The sequence below is a fragment of the Leopardus geoffroyi genome, chromosome E1, assembly GCF_018350155.1.
Source record: "Leopardus geoffroyi isolate Oge1 chromosome E1, O.geoffroyi_Oge1_pat1.0, whole genome shotgun sequence".
Lineage (NCBI taxonomy): Eukaryota > Metazoa > Chordata > Mammalia > Carnivora > Felidae > Leopardus > Leopardus geoffroyi.
In genome coordinates, this window is record NC_059330.1 from 49181971 (window position 1) to 49197364 (window position 15394).

The 15394-nt window shown below is 47.9% G+C and overlaps 1 long non-coding RNA gene across 2 annotated transcripts; it reads left to right on the plus strand.

Moving 5' to 3' along the window:
- Nucleotides 1–680: 680 nt before the first annotated feature.
- On the plus strand, nt 681–15089 carry LOC123603958. 2 transcript variants are annotated; one of them, XR_006715136.1, is made up of 3 exons: nt 681–914; nt 5718–6005; nt 14850–15089. It is a non-coding gene; the product is annotated as an uncharacterized LOC123603958 (long non-coding RNA). The 2 variants fall into 2 exon arrangements; XR_006715137.1 differs by lacking the exon at nt 14850–15089 and adding an exon at nt 12172–12910.
- Nucleotides 15090–15394: the final 305 nt, after the last annotated feature.

Below are 15394 nucleotides of genomic sequence, written 5' to 3' on the forward strand. Positions count from 1 at the left end.
CCGGGGGATGCCAGGTAGTGTTTGGAGACATTACTGGTTGTCACAACTGAGGTGGGGCTACTACTGTCTTCTAGAAGGTTGAGGCCAGGGAAGCTTCTCTCCGTCCTACAAGGCACAGGACAGTCCCCGCGACGGAGAATGAGTCACGGCACCTGTCAACAGCGCCCAGGCAGAGATGCCCTGCCTTAAATCAACAGCGGCAATGACAATAACAGCACCATGTTGCAAAACTGAAGAGGAAAAGCAGCATATTTAAAACGGCGTCTCAGGATCTGCAGGCCCCGGGGAACGTGGGTGAACCTACTGACATACACGTGATGTGCGGAAACACAGAATATTTGTCTTCCTTGACGCAGATTCTTGCTAGTCTATCCTGGATTAGCCTAATTTGATTTACCTTTGGGCTTGAAGGCAATGAGTGCCCTTCTTAAGGAACTGCTGTTTATAACATCTCCTTGCTAATTAATTCTGGCCTCTCCTCGGTGAGCCTCTCTGTAGGTGGGATTTGTCCGTCTTCTCATGGGTGGAGGACACCTGCCAAGAGAGGAAAGGCTAAGAGCCGTCATTGTGATTCTGAGCCTCCCAGTTTCAAACCCCTTTGAGTCCAGTGCCAGCCCTGGCAAAACCCCCTGTTCCCTGAACAATGCTGTTAAAAAAATCCGAAGGCAGCTGCTCAGAAGACAAGTCCGAGATGGCGGAGAGGGACAGTGGGGCCCCCGCTGGCTTCCCGTCCGCTGTGTTTTGATCAAAGCCCTGGTTCTCGGTCCCTTCTGTGTGCAGCCAGATGAAAGGCATTGTTGGGCACCTGTTTGCAAAGAAGTGGTGTTTCCTCACAGGACGGCTCACCCACGCCTGGGACCGCTCAGTAGGGACGAGACTGACAAGTCCACCCACAAGTTCAGGGACCCATTCTGGTGAGTCAACCATGGGTGAGTGTCGGGTCCCGCTGAGGGACTAGACTGTACCCTTGGGTGTCATTGACAGGACTGGGGCCACGCAGGATGAAAGGGAGGAAGGGCACAAAAGAGAAGAAAGGAGGTGATGCCACGTGGGTGGTCGAGTGGGCTCAGCAGAGAAGCAGACTGGCTGGGCCCCAAGATTGGAGCCTCCCCTCAATCAGCCACAGACCAGTGAGGCCAGGCTCCATGCCCTCTGGGGTCTGAATCCCATCTTTGGTAGAAATCTCTTGAATTCTCCGCTTGCCTTCCTCAGGGTCCTAACCTGTGCTCTTCTCTGAGGCTGGGAGCCTCGACTTGCTGTTTGGACCTTGGACGAGCTCTATCCTTAGCTCTCAGGGACCAGGACCCAGGGCTGCCTGCATAAGGGGGACAAGGGCTGGTTCTGTCTCTGGATGGTGAGGCCTCTGAGGGTTCTGCCAGCTGTTTCTGACACAGAGCAGTCATGCCCCTGTCTGGGGAGCTGGACGATTCCCTTACATGCCATTCTGCGAAAGAGGCAGGAAGCCCCTCCTTGCGCGGGTCTGGGGTTGGAGTCCCCCTTTCACAGTCACAGCCACTGCCTTCATTAGGATGCATCGAAAGAGCTCAAGGACATTTTCATCCAGCCCTAACGCGTGAAAGAAGCCAGGGCCATAACCCCACGAATCAGTCATATACATTATTTACATTTCTCCATTTTTCATCTGTAAAAATATAAGTTTTTACGTAGCCATAATTGTGGAGCATAAATATTTCATTCAGCGTTATTTCCTGTATATTTTCCAACATTCTACCTAGTGACCATATTTATTGCTTTTGCACTCGCCTAATATACCACTGAGTTAATCACACTGAAATTTACCTCTTCACTCTTCCACATTCGACATTTCTTTTGCCTTTAAATTCTTACTATTACAAAGAGGTAACAAACAGCTGTATACAACTAGCACTTTTCTCCTGCTTCTCCTTCTCCTTCTCCTTCTCCTTCTCTTTCTCCTCCTTCTTCTTTCTTCTTCTTCTTCTTCTTCTTCTTCTTCTTCTTCTTCTTCTCCTTCTCCTCCTGCTCCTCCTCCTCCTCCTTCTTCTTCTGAATTATTTCCCTCAAGTAAATTTCTGGGAGTGGGATTACCGGATCAAAGGAGAGGAACATTTTTATGGTTCTTGATATATGTGGCCAAATTATTTTCCAAAACAGGTGTATCAATTTTCATAGCCAGAGAGATGTAGGGGTATGTTGCAGTGGGGGTGGGGGCAGGATTTAAAATTTTCAAGATAGAGTTTATTTGTTGTTGTTTTTTCTTCCTCCTGCCCGTAATGGGGGATTTTCAGCCCTGTGGCAATCCTCTGGCTATGCTTCAGGTGTTTTTCATTTACAAATGCTATGTTTTTATATTCTTGTAGCCTGTTATTAGAAGATCCAAATGTGGGCATGGGGCGTGGAGAGGGGGCACTCACTAAGAGATAATGGGATGGGAGCTGGGGTTCGATGATGGATTAAAGATGGGTAGGGCAGGGGCCCCTGGGTGGCTCAGTCGGTTAAGCGGCTGACTTCGGCTCAGGTCACGATCTCACAGCTCGTGAGTTCTAGCCCCACATCAGGCTCTGTGCTGACAGCTCAGAGCCTGGAGCCTGCTTCCAATTCTGTGTCTTTCTCTCTCTCTTCCCCTCTCCCACTCATGCTCTGTCTCTGTCTCTCTCTCAAAAATAAATAAACATTAAAAAAATTTTTTTTAAATATTGGGTAGGGCAAAACACGGAGGTCAAAACTCATGGGTCTTTGGGTGGGATGCCTGGATGCTGGTACCTTGCAGAAGACTGGGACTAGAGGAGGAACCCACCGGGGTAGAAGTGAGTCATGATGGGAATCACAACTATGGTGGCAGTAAAGGGAAACATGTGGATCGTGGAACGCGATTCGGAACGCCGTGGTTTCAAATCCTATTTCTACCACTCAGAGGCTGCGTGAACTCCGCAAATATTTCATATCTCTGATTCTCAGTTTTCCTTATTTGAAAAACAGACAGAAGTACGTACTTCATGGGATTGTTGTGAGGATTACATGAGATGGTGTATGTAAAACGCTCAGCTCTGTGCCTATCATTTAGCAAGAACATGATGTGGGGTAACTACATTATGCTACTGTCAATAGGTTGCACTGAATAACGAGGTGTTTTTCTATTAATGCTTTTCCAAGATGTGAGAAACGAGTATTCCCTGGGAGGATGAGAGTTGTTTTTTTGTTGGTCAGTTGGTTTAAAATTTGGACTATTATTTGCCGCTGCGTTAGAAATCCTGCCTTCACCATTGATGCATTCAGCTGTGGGTAGACCAACCTAGGTCTCACCAAGGTTGCGGGATGGCTAATTTTTTTAAAGCGAAGGTTCATGTCCAAGTTCTGCATAACTTAAATGGCACATTGAATGTCAAGCACGCGGTACGGTGCATTACTTACTGGTCGCTAAGCCAGTTCTAGCTATTAGTAATATTATCGTTTCTTCCATTAAAGTGGCAGTGGAGAAGCAGGGACAACTCATGCTTTAAAAACTGATTCTACCGACTTTTTGAAATTAGTTCACCTTCCTGGTTACGTGTGAATTAAGCCAAGACCAAAAACATTTGGTATGTGTGGAATCCTACTTCAGCTGATGGTTGAAAGTGGCATCCATGAGTGTTTGTTTTCAATTGCAACGACTACTTTAGGATGAAAATGGTTATCGGGGCTTTTTGACGCCCTGCTCTCTAGATTGGCATGGATACAGGAGCAAAGGATTGGGACGGCACCCTGAAATGTTCATGTTACCATTCGATACAAACAAACAGGGGCACTTTCTCATCTCTACTCGGAGAGGCGTGAATTCTCACACTACGGTTTAGTTCTTTCGCTGATTTCCTTTCATTCTTTTTTTAAGCTGAAGTATAGTTGACACACCATATGGCACGGCTTTCAGATGTGCAACTTGGTGACTCCACAACTCTATACATTATGCTGTGCTCACCACAAGCACAGCCACCATCAGGCACCCTACAGAGCTATTACAATAACCAGATCATCAGTTCTTAATATCAGCGCCGGCCAATAAGGCAGCCATCGAGAGTGTGTTCACGAGAACCCACCCAGGTGGGTTTTGCCCAAATATTTCCACCTGCTTTGCCACACCCGCCCAACAGCCTAGCCACTGGATAATCAGCTGTCGGGCAAGAAGCCCCCACCGACTCTGGCGGTTGGAGGGAAAACAGAAATCTACTGGAAGATGCATTTTAAGAGGGAAACAGTAAGCCATTTAGTCAAAGCTGATAGGAACTGTTTTGGGTTCCTTCCCCGCCACACTGTTTCCGCCTCTGTTCCTCTCACCCCAGATTCCAATGAGAACAGATATAAGGACCCAAGGCCAGTTAAATTTTCAGAACAGAAGTCTCCTTTGGAACTACGCTGGAGTCACCACCATCCATTTCTCCTTTGGATGGGACTTACGTCGAGGACTTGAAGGGTTTGTTGCGGGAAAGGCATCAGCCGAACGTGTGTGCAGCTGCTATAACGTTATTAGCCACGCTCCTAATTAATCCCCCGGAATCCCAGGCATTTTTCCTTCTGTCCTTGGCTCAGATGAAGGTGTGTTAACAACTCCTTGCCGCTGAGTTCCTAAATGAGCCCCACACCCTCTTCCAGAGCTGCTATAATTTTATCGAAATGGGACCCATTCCCTTTGATCTCTTCTGGTTCTTAAATCCAGCAGTATGTTCGAACATCAATAGAAATGGGGTTTCAAGCTTCCTCTTTCATTATCTTTCTCAAAGATAAAAAAAAAAAGAGCAAAAGGGAAAAAATATCCTAAGCTTTGTAGATGAGGCAATATTTTTATAGTAATTTCTTTATCTGATTTAATCGGATCAACAAAAGGTGTTTGGAAATATAGGCCCACTCTCATCTCTCCATTTTGAAGGTGGCTTTTCTTAAAAGTAAATAAAAACAGCAAACAACTACCACCACCCTCTGCAAACACTGGAGGCTTCCTGCGTGGTCCACGACTGTGGGTGAGGGGAGGTTTCTGTGTGTTCCCAAGCTCTGGGGGTCTTGAGGTGAGTCTGAGAGCTTTGTGATCAAGGATGAGATTCAAGCCTTCCAATGAACTATCCTAGTTTTCGAAAAGGAACTTTGTGTTCTTGGCAGGGTGGGGAGAGTAGACTTCTAGATTAGAATAATTAAATATCTGACCCACGACTCCCCAAATGCCTGTGGCTTCTTGGGCTTTGATGTGGGCAGCTTACTGTAGAATGGAAAAGTACAGCTTCTTCTCAAGGCCATCAGCATCTGGGAGTGAGGAAGGCTAACAGTGAAGAACTCCAGGGTCTCTGGCTTGAAAACAAACAGACAGGACCCCAGCCAGAGTATCTGGGCAGTAGGAATGTGAGCACGCACGACTCTTGCAGACATAACTCTTACGCTTGGCCAGTGGTTCCTATCTCTGCCACCCTCCATAACCTTCTTCTGAACCCCACTGTCGCTCACTCCATCCACCCTCGTTGGCCTTTTCCAGTTTCTCCTTCTCGCCGTCTCCCTCCCATCACAAGTCTTTGGAAAGGGCCATTCTCTCTGCCCAGAATGTTTTCATCTCCTCTCTCTTTATATATTTAACCCCTTCTTATCCCTCTCTGCCCAACAGTGTATCAGTTAGGGTAGGATAGGGCTAAGGTGTGGTAACAAACAGCCTTTGAAACTCAATGGCTTAACACGACAAAGGTCTGTTTCCTACCACCACTAAAGTCTGCTGTGTCTCTCAGCTCTCCCAGGTGACTCCTCGAAGCAACCACTCAGAGATCCAGAATCGTCCCATCATCTGGCTCCACCATCTTGGAGATGGCCAAGTGACAGTGTAGAAGATTGCATGTAGGATATTTGCTGGAAATGGCTTCCCTCATTCTGCCTTTATGCCATTGGCCAAAACCTAGTCACATGGACCCACCAGATGCAAGAAAGGCCAGGAAATGTAATCTTCTTATGTGCCCAGGAGGAAAATGGAAGTCTGATGACCACATAGCATTGTTTCTGCTGCAAGTATCATTTCCTCAGTAAGCCTTTGTTACCTCCCTGATGGGATCACATCTCCCAAGTTTGAAGCACCTATTTACTCTGGTTTTTCTTCTTCAAAGTACTTGCTACAACTGCAACGTTACATTAGTTTGTGATTATCTGGTGAAAGTCGATCCCCTTGAATGTATTGTAAACCCCACGAGGGCAGGGTCCTGTCATGGCCTGCCTGGAGCACAGCAAGTGCTCAGTTAATATTTTTTTGAATGAGGGAATTGGTCCATCCAACTGGCCACTCCTTAGGACAATGGTAGGCAGAGCCCAGGACCCCACTGCAGATACAGCCTCTGCCTCTGGCAGTTTGGGGTCTATGCTAGAAACCAGATGTTTACACAGCCATCTTTTACTAAACGGATTTTGTGCTGGGCCTGATTTTTGGAATCACCCCTGAATCCATGTCCCATGAAGGTGTTTCTGATTGGCTGAGCCTAAGTCACATGACCTTGTTGCATAGAAGGATGGCACCTAGGATACGGTTTGGCATGATGTCAGGAAGGCATGGAAGGCTTCTAGACTTCAGAGACTCCTGGAGTGACCCCCGATTGCACTAAGGGCATGCCAACATTTCTTTGGTTCTCTTTTTCAAAGTATGATGAAAGTTTCAAAGTTTTCAATGTTTGATGAAACATGGGACCATAGAGCTAAAGATGGCGAAAATATATTTAAAAGAAATCGGATTCTAAACACAAGTTGTTTCCACCTTTCATGTTATTTTTTCACTAATTTGCTTTGTTTTTTTTTTTTTTCTCTCTTGAACTTAGCCAGATAGCAGTAAAACCCTTGAGGAGCAGATGGCAGTGGGGGAAGGGCTCAGGCTAGCTCCAGCCCCGCCCCCCCTTCCACCAGCCCCCAAGGCTTGGGTCTCAGCTGCTTCTGCCTGGACTCAGGCCCTCTGTTTCCATCAGGCGAAGTGATGGTCTGAACCAGGCCCCTTGATCATTGGCGGGGTGCTGGGAGCTGGGAACCTAGCAGCACAAAGCTTCCCCTTCAGCCTGCCTGGCAAAGCACACTTTCAGGAATGCCATGCATGCTGGCTGTCAGCCCCGGGCATCTTCCAAAGGACACTCAGTGAGCGGGGGGCAGGGGGAGCACCAGTGGCACTGCATTGACAAAGACTTGGCGTCTTTGCTGACCTGCAGAAGACAGAGTGTGTGGCTGAGCAGACCCGGGGCCGAGGGTAAGTGAGGAGAAGGAGGCTTAGAATCTGAGTCTTGAGTCTGGCTCTAGGCCAGTATCAAAGTTGCCTTTCAGACCAGATCCATGTGAAAGGGAACAGATCTTGCTGGAACAGGTTAAATCCAAGAGTTGGGGTCAGGAATGACAAAGAACAGATGGTCCAAGCTGCTCCCCACCCCCCACCCCGATTAGCCTGCAAAATCTGGAAGACAGGCAGAAGAATCTCACCATAAGAAGGTCATAGATTTCACAGCAGCCGGAGACTGTGGCCTTGAACTGCAGAAATGTGGATTTATTTCTTCCAATCAGTCTCGTTTGGATCTATTCATAATGCTCCTTGGATGTTCCTTCTCTTTCCTTTCTCCCGTATCAGTTAGGAAAGGCTAGTTTTTGCTGCAGTAACAAAAATCCTTCGAATCTCAGCAACTGTCTGTGGCTCACTCCCCGCGTGTGTCCATCACGGGTCGGCAGGTGTTCTGTGGCAAGCTGACACAGCAGCCACCATCATGGACATTCCCAGCCATTGTAGCAGAGGGAAGAGAGAGCCCTGAAGGGTCTCTCGTTGGCAATTAAATGCTTCAGCATGGAAGCAACACCACTTTTTCTTGGATTCATTGGTGAGAACTACCTACCGGCTCCCACCCAGAGTAGGCGGGCCCGAAAGTACAATCTTAGATATGCAAGAACTGGAAACACAGGGTAGAAAACCCTGAAGACTACTCACTACCCTTTCTCTTCCTCCACCTCCAAAACAGGTCTCTTTTGACCTCTCTGGCCTCTTCACAGGGTCCTAGTCCATGAAGGAAGCTTGGGGTCAGGTCCTTTGGGCTTCAGGTATATCTCTTACTTCCAACCCTCAGTATCCATGGAAGAGGACGTCTGTGGGTTGTCAGAGTGAAGCGTTTCCAACTTAGATACATTTTTCTTGTGTTATTGATGGCGTCTCACAGCATTCCTTTGGAAGCATTGCTCTCCACGGCACGCTGTATGACGGGGTACAAGTCTACCTGGGTGTAGATTCGAAAACTACATGCCAACAGTTCTCAGAGGGTGATCACTGGGCCAGCATCATCGGCACCATCTAGGAACTTGTTAGAGATGTGACTTCTTGGGTCCCTTCCCAGACTTATTGAATTGACATCTCCGGGGCTGGTTGTCCAAGGATGAACTCACTCAAGTTTAAGAGCCACTGGTATACACCATCGATTTCTGTGTGGCCTTGAACAAGTACCCGAATCCCTCGGAGTCTCAGCCTTCGTATCTGCAAAATCAGAATAGGCACCCCCACACGGTAAGGTCGGTGGCTCTTGGTACAGAGAATCTGATACAGAGTAGGGTCTCTTTGAGTGGTTTTTTGTTCCCCCTTCTTTACCTCCCTGTGGCAAATTGTTCTTTCCCGAAAGAGCTACACCAGCATCTCCCATCCCACGTGTTCTTTATATACTGTGACAATCCTCCCCTTGAGCAGTGGGGTCCACATACTCTCCCTCAAACCTGGGAAGACCTTTGTGACGGCCTCAACCAATTGAATATGGCAGAGGTGATGTCCGGTGACTTCTGAAGTGAAAGCACGAAAATGCATGCATGTCCCTCTTGCTCTTTTTGGGCTTTTCTAAATTTTTTTTTTTAATTTTTTTTCAACGTTTTTATTCATTTTTGGGACAGAGAGAGACAGAGCATGAACGGGGGAGGGGCAGAGAGAGAGGGAGACACAGAATCAGAAACAGGCTCCAGGCTCTGAGCCATCAGCCCAGAGCCTGATGCGGGGCTCGAACTCACGGACCGCGAGATCGTGACCTGGCTGAAGTCGGACGCCTAACCGACTGCGCCACCCAGGCGCCCCCTCTAAATTTTTTTTTTTAACGTTTATTTATTTTTGAGACAGAGAGAGATAGAGCATGAACAGAGGAGGGGCAGAAAGAGAGGGAGACACAGAATCCGAAACAGGCTCCAGGCTCTGAGCTGTCAGCACGGAGCCTGACTCGGGGCTCGAACTCATGGACCGTAAGATCATGACCTGAGCCGAAGTCGGACGCTTAACCGACCAAGCCACCCAGGCGCCCCTCTTTGGGCTTTTCGAAACCTAGTCACGTGCTATGAGAAAGCCCGGACTCGCCATGTGGAAAGGCCACATAGAGAGGCCATGAGTAGGCCAACAGCCCGCTGACAACTGATATCAACCATCAGATGTGTGAGGGACGACACGTGCAGACGATCCCAGCCCCTGCTGGATGTGCCACTGCGTCGTCTTCCCTCCGAGGCACCCGACGTTGTGAAACAGAGAGAACTACCCTCACTGTGTCCAAGTTGCTGCCCAGAGAAACTGTCAGGATAACATAGTGGTTGTTTTACCCCAGTATGTTTTGGGCGGTTTGTTTTACATGGGTAGAAAATGTGCCCCCTACGTGTCGACCTGGGATTTCAGCCACGCTGGCCTAGGGCATCTGAGACTGGAGGGGCAGAAGCCAGTGACAGTGGGATGGAGATGTGGACAAAAGGCCAAGTCCCACCAACCCTGTCCTTGTAGGAACCCCCTGAGGCCATAGAATTCTGAAGAGTATACAGTAAGGACTTGAGATGGAAGAGAATGTTCAGCTGCCGTTCACCAAGAGGTGGTGTCTCCTGGAGTTTCCACCAGGCTGGCCCCTAGTGTTTGCCCGACTCAGAACCGCCCCCCCCCCCCACCACCACAGGCCCAAATAGCTAGACATTCAAAGCAATCAAGCCAAAACACGTGAAGTGAGCCCCATTGTCTCATCATGACATATATAAGTTCAGGATGACCTGGAAGGCCAGGTTCAGGTTCTAGGTCCCTAGGAATTTCTTGTTGGAAGGTGGTGACATCTGAGGATCCAGCTCCTAGCTCGTGACCTGTCTCCCTTCAGTCTCCGCCCTCAGCATCATCCCACATGATCTCAGGGTCCTCGCTGGTAAACTGAGGCTCTGCACACTATCCCCTTCTCAGCATGCAATGAGAATTAAAAGCAACGAACGTGCGCTGGCTTGTAGTCATTGCTCAATAAATAGGAATAATAATAACAGTATTTTGATGTTAAATATTTTAGGTGCTATCATTTGGAAGAAGACTTTGATCTATTTTGTAGAGCTCCAGGGTATATAATTAAGAACCAGTGGTTGGAAGTTATAAGAAAGCAGATTTTTGTCTCAGCCTAGAAAGATCTTTCGACAATAACATTCTGAAAATGGGTTGAAGTCCTTTGGGAAGTAGAAAGGTGCCAGATGTGAACTGGATTAGGCGGCCTTAAAAGTTTACTTCTAACTCTAACTCTGTGTGAAATCATCTTTCGACTTTGGATGTGTGCTTGGGTTTTATCTTTGGGATTCAAGCATCACCCTGATGGTTAACCTTCAGTGTTCAGGAACCATGTGCCCACAATTTACACATCAGACCGCACATTTAAGTAGAAGCCCCGTAAAGCTCTTTGAAAGAGTCAACTTAGCATCCTTTGCGGTTATAATAGGACTATTCTATTCAAGCTACTAACGTCCAACTAGCTCAGCAAAAAGAGAGACTTTCCTGGAAGAATACTGAGGAGTAATATGAAGTCCAAAGAACAGTAAGAGAGGCAGAGAGCAGGGGAGGGGCTCAGGACCACGTGGAACCAGGAACTGAGACTTTGTTGAGATATCTCTACCCCGCACCTTTCCGTCTTGCCTCCACCAGTCCCCCTCTCCTCTCATGGGCTTTGTCCATACAGTGGACCCCATGTAGCCCAGCCACCCTGCTCCACGGGCTCATACACACAACTTCAGCCACCGGAGACCTGGCTCTCTTTCCGGGCTGAGTCTCACATTTCTTAGGAACATAGTGTGATTGGCCCAGGCCAGCCCAGGCACCTGCTTTTGACCAATCACGTGTGACATAAAATGGTTTCTTCTGTGACAGTGTGGGAGGGAAGTGATGAGCGTGGAGGGGACAGACTGGGGAAGCCGGACTGGGCAGGTGCACATACTGTCCAGTTGACAGATGTTGGCCCTCTCTGCTTGGCCTTTGGCCTTGTTGGTTGAGACTGGTGGAATGTGTTCTTGAACTTGGCTGGACTCTCACTCCCTCTCAGCTGGGGAACTCTGTTAGGAGTTACATGTCCTCCTAAATATGCTTCCCAAGATGAAAGCTGCTTCTGGACCATCCTGTAACTTACTGCTCTGATAGGCCTGTCTGCTGACCGGTGTCCAATGGGTGTCCAAGAGTCAGGCAGTGTCCCATCATCCCACTCAGTGGCCAAAACACTGCTGTAATCCAGACATGTGGACGGAAGGGGTCAGGGCCAAGGTTTCAGGAGGGGGCCAGGTGGCAAGAGGTGATCTGAGGTGCTGCTTGCTTTCAAGCCTCAGGGTTGAGTCTAGGATTTTCCTAACACGGCAGGACTTTATTCTCACGGAAAAGTTTAAATCCCAATAGTGCCATTTGAAGACTCAGAATTCTCTGGGAAGTCTTTGGAAGGAGGTCTTGGGTGAGGTCAGGCCTCAGTGGAGCTGGCTAGGATATGGGATTGTGTTCACATCCTTGTAGTTTGGAATCTGTCTGGAATACTCCACACACACACACTATAAAGGTATAAAGGTATAAAGGTATAAATATATATATGCATATGTATATGCACATACATATACTATTAAAACATATACTTACATACACACATGTACACACATATATGTGGGTGTGTGTGTAGATATGTATTTTTTTTTTTTTGAAAGAGAGAGAGAGAGAGTGACTGAGGGAAGGGGAGAGAGAGAGAGAAAGAATCTTAAGCGGGCTCAGTGCTCAATATAGAACCCAACGTAGGGCTCGATCTCACAACCCTGGGATCATGACCTGAGCCGAAATCAAGAGTCAGACGCTCCACTGACTAAGCCACCCAGGTGCCCCAGTATTTCTTTTTTTTAATTATGATGCTCTTGTTTTAAATCACGATGCCCTTTTCACACTTCTTTTGCCCTCCCTTGCAGGTTGGCAGTCCTTACCTTTCAATCACGTACTCTGCTTTCTTCATGGTGGATCGCAGCCAACCTAGGACCCAAACAAGACACGTGGGTGGGGTGGGCAGTGGGAGTGGGGTGTCATTTGCCTTCCGCAGACCAGGGGCTGTTTTCACAGTGGGGCATATCCCAGCGTCTAAGAGTGCGTCTGGGCTAGCCCTTTCTCTTGGGGAAGGAAGGAGGGGCTGTATTCTTCTGCCTGGGGGCTCACTCACTGTGTCCTTGGGGCTCTGACCACTCAATCCTCCAGGGAAGGTGGATGGAACAAAGAAAGGGGAGGAGGGAGGGTCAGCAATTTCCCCCTTTCCCACTCGTCCCTCTGGGTCCGAAGCATCTTCCCCACAAAGCTTCCCCCCACCCTGACCTCCCCCGCTGCAGCCACCCCTCCTGGTGCTCACCTGTGTTTACCCCAGCAGGGGGCTCTCCTGGGTTTCATGGCAGCTGAAATTTCTATACATTGGGGGAGATCTTCTTTAAGAAAAAGAATCCAAATTATGAATGTAGAATTAGGTATAAAACCGCATATTTAATAAGAAGGATTGAATAAATTGCAAAAATTACAAACTTTTACAAGCTGGCAAATACTACACATGTTTACATTAAATAACTCCCACCTTTATATTTGATTCCTACATGTTTTGACTATATATTCTTTTTTAAAGGTTATTTATTTATTTTGAGAGAAAGAGAGAGAGGACACATGCAGGGGAGGAGCAGAGACAGAGGGAGAGAGAGAATCTCAAGCAGGCTCCACGTTGTCAGGACAGAGACGGATGCAGGGCTCGAACTCACGAACCACGAGATCATGACTCGAGCCGAAACCAAGGGTCGGACACTTAACGGAATGAGCCACCCAGGTGGCCCGTGATCGCATATTCTTGAATTGCCTCTTCATAGGACGATGATTTTGCAATGTTATTTTCCATAGGAAATTAGAAAGATAATGAAATCCTTCCCATTAGCAGATTGAGATGTGTTTATCATTTAATGTTGGGACACTTCAAGTATGCGACCTCACATACTTGAGGTTTGTGGTCCTGCTACAGGTTTGTGCCATCCAGACTCAGGATTCTGATTCATCCTGCTTTATGCAATTTCCATCAAAAAATAAAACAAATGGGGCACCTCGGGGGCTCGGTCGTTTGAGCGTCCAACTTTGGCTCAGGTCATGATCTCACACTCCGTGAGTTCGAGCCCCGTGTCGGGCTGTGTGCTGACAGCTCGGAGCCTGGAGCCTGCTTCGGATTCTGTGTCTCCCTCTCTCTCTGCCCCTCCCCTGCTCACCCTCTATCTCTGTCTCTCTCAAAAATAAATAAATATAAGAAAAAAATACATACTGGAATTTAAATTTTTTGTAATGCTTAACACTAAAAATGTGTGTAAGTTAATAAATAAAAGAAAAGAATGTGCGTTTATAATTGTACAGGCTACATCACCGGGTTATTCCCATCAGGAGGTAAGAGGATTTTTGTTTTGACCAGACATTAATGAGGATCAGAGTTTCTGCTTCAACTGTACGTGGCCGATGGCTGGATGGATTTCCCCTAGGCTGGCTTCTGGCTCCGCACATTTCAAATCTCGTTTGTCGTCCACTGTCCACAATTTCTGGGGCTCACCACGCTGAGTGGATTAACACATGGACTGTAGGCTTCTTCCTGGAGACCACTGCTCCACTATAATGCCTACTGTTGACTTCCTTACCTGTGGACATGACTGTGAGTGACATAAATACATCTCATGGAACCCAAACTAAAGGCATCCCCCATTCAGGTTCTTGGCTGGGTCCCCCAGAATGCCAAGGCCACTCCAATGCTAGTGGACACGGGGCACAGTGAAACAGAGGGCGAGTCAGACTGGAAAGAGGCCGTGGCCTTACAATTACCATTCAGACATCTTTGTGAATTTTACAAAATGTTTGATCCCGTGAACACAGAACTAGGGCCCCTCCCAGGTGGGTTGATGGGCCCAGAAGCCCAGCTTCACGCTAAAGCTGCCACCATAGCTCTTCACACCAGAAGTACCGGTCGTCTGGCAGTTTGATCGGGACAGGGCCTGAGCCTTGCCCGTGCGTAGGTCTACCAATGGTGTGTTAGTAAATCAGGCTTTCAAAAAAAAAAAAAAGGCATACGTAATAATCAAGGGTACCAACATAAAGAACCCGTCACGCACAATTAAATAAAATACAAATTTTTTGAATTGTACATTCCATACGGCCAACCGATGCTTTCATAGATTTCTGTCACGCTCTTAACGTCTGCAGCCAACCCATGACTGCGGGTGAAGAAAGATAGTCCTGACGTGCACGTTGACTGGTATTTTCACTTACTGATGTGACAAGGAAGGTGAGAGGGAAGTGACATAGATGCATGTAGAATTTCCTTGTTAGTCAGCGATGGGAGGGACGCCTTTCCTGAATTGGATAATGGTTTTCAAAGCGGGCTCCATGCTGACAGCAGTGAGCCCGGTTCGGGGCTCGAACTCATGAACGGTGAGATCATGACCTGAGCCAAAGGCAAACGCTGAACCGACTGAGCCACCCAGGCGCCCGAGGTTTCTCTGTACGGTATTCACCGTGGAAGAAGTGACGTAAATGACACACTATTAGCCTGAACCTGCATCATCAACACTTTCCCTCTCTCGTCCTTAAGTGCAGATGGTCCAGAGGGCAACAAATCAAGCCTTGGTCCGTAGCGCTTGTCAGTTTCCGCGGTGTACCTGCTCTGACCGGGGCTGATTTCAGGTGACCAGCGTGAACATCACTGAACAGGAAATCGGGGAGTGACACCCAAGAGCACACCACACGATGCCATTTCCACCTTACGGATACTACAGGTGTAATTAACCCAACGAGCACGGATAACAGTAAAACGTAGCGACGTTTTGAATTTTCACCGCTTCTGTTTTCAACGTAGTGTATTTAACGTTACACCAATATCATTGAATTTTAAATAGCGGCTTTGTTTCACAGCTGGTTTACAAAATTCCCTACAGTTTCACCACAGGCACTTGTGAGCCTCGCCAGCCCCAGCCGGGGTGTCTCTAGCGCTTCGCGAGAGGCATGGACAGATGTGGGTCTCGGGAATGAATGCTTTCACAATGACTTGTCTCTGACTCTCTGAGGGCCTGGGCCAGTCACTCGCCCTCCTTTGTCTCTCCATCTCAGCCAAGAGGCTATTAATGCCTACTTCATAGA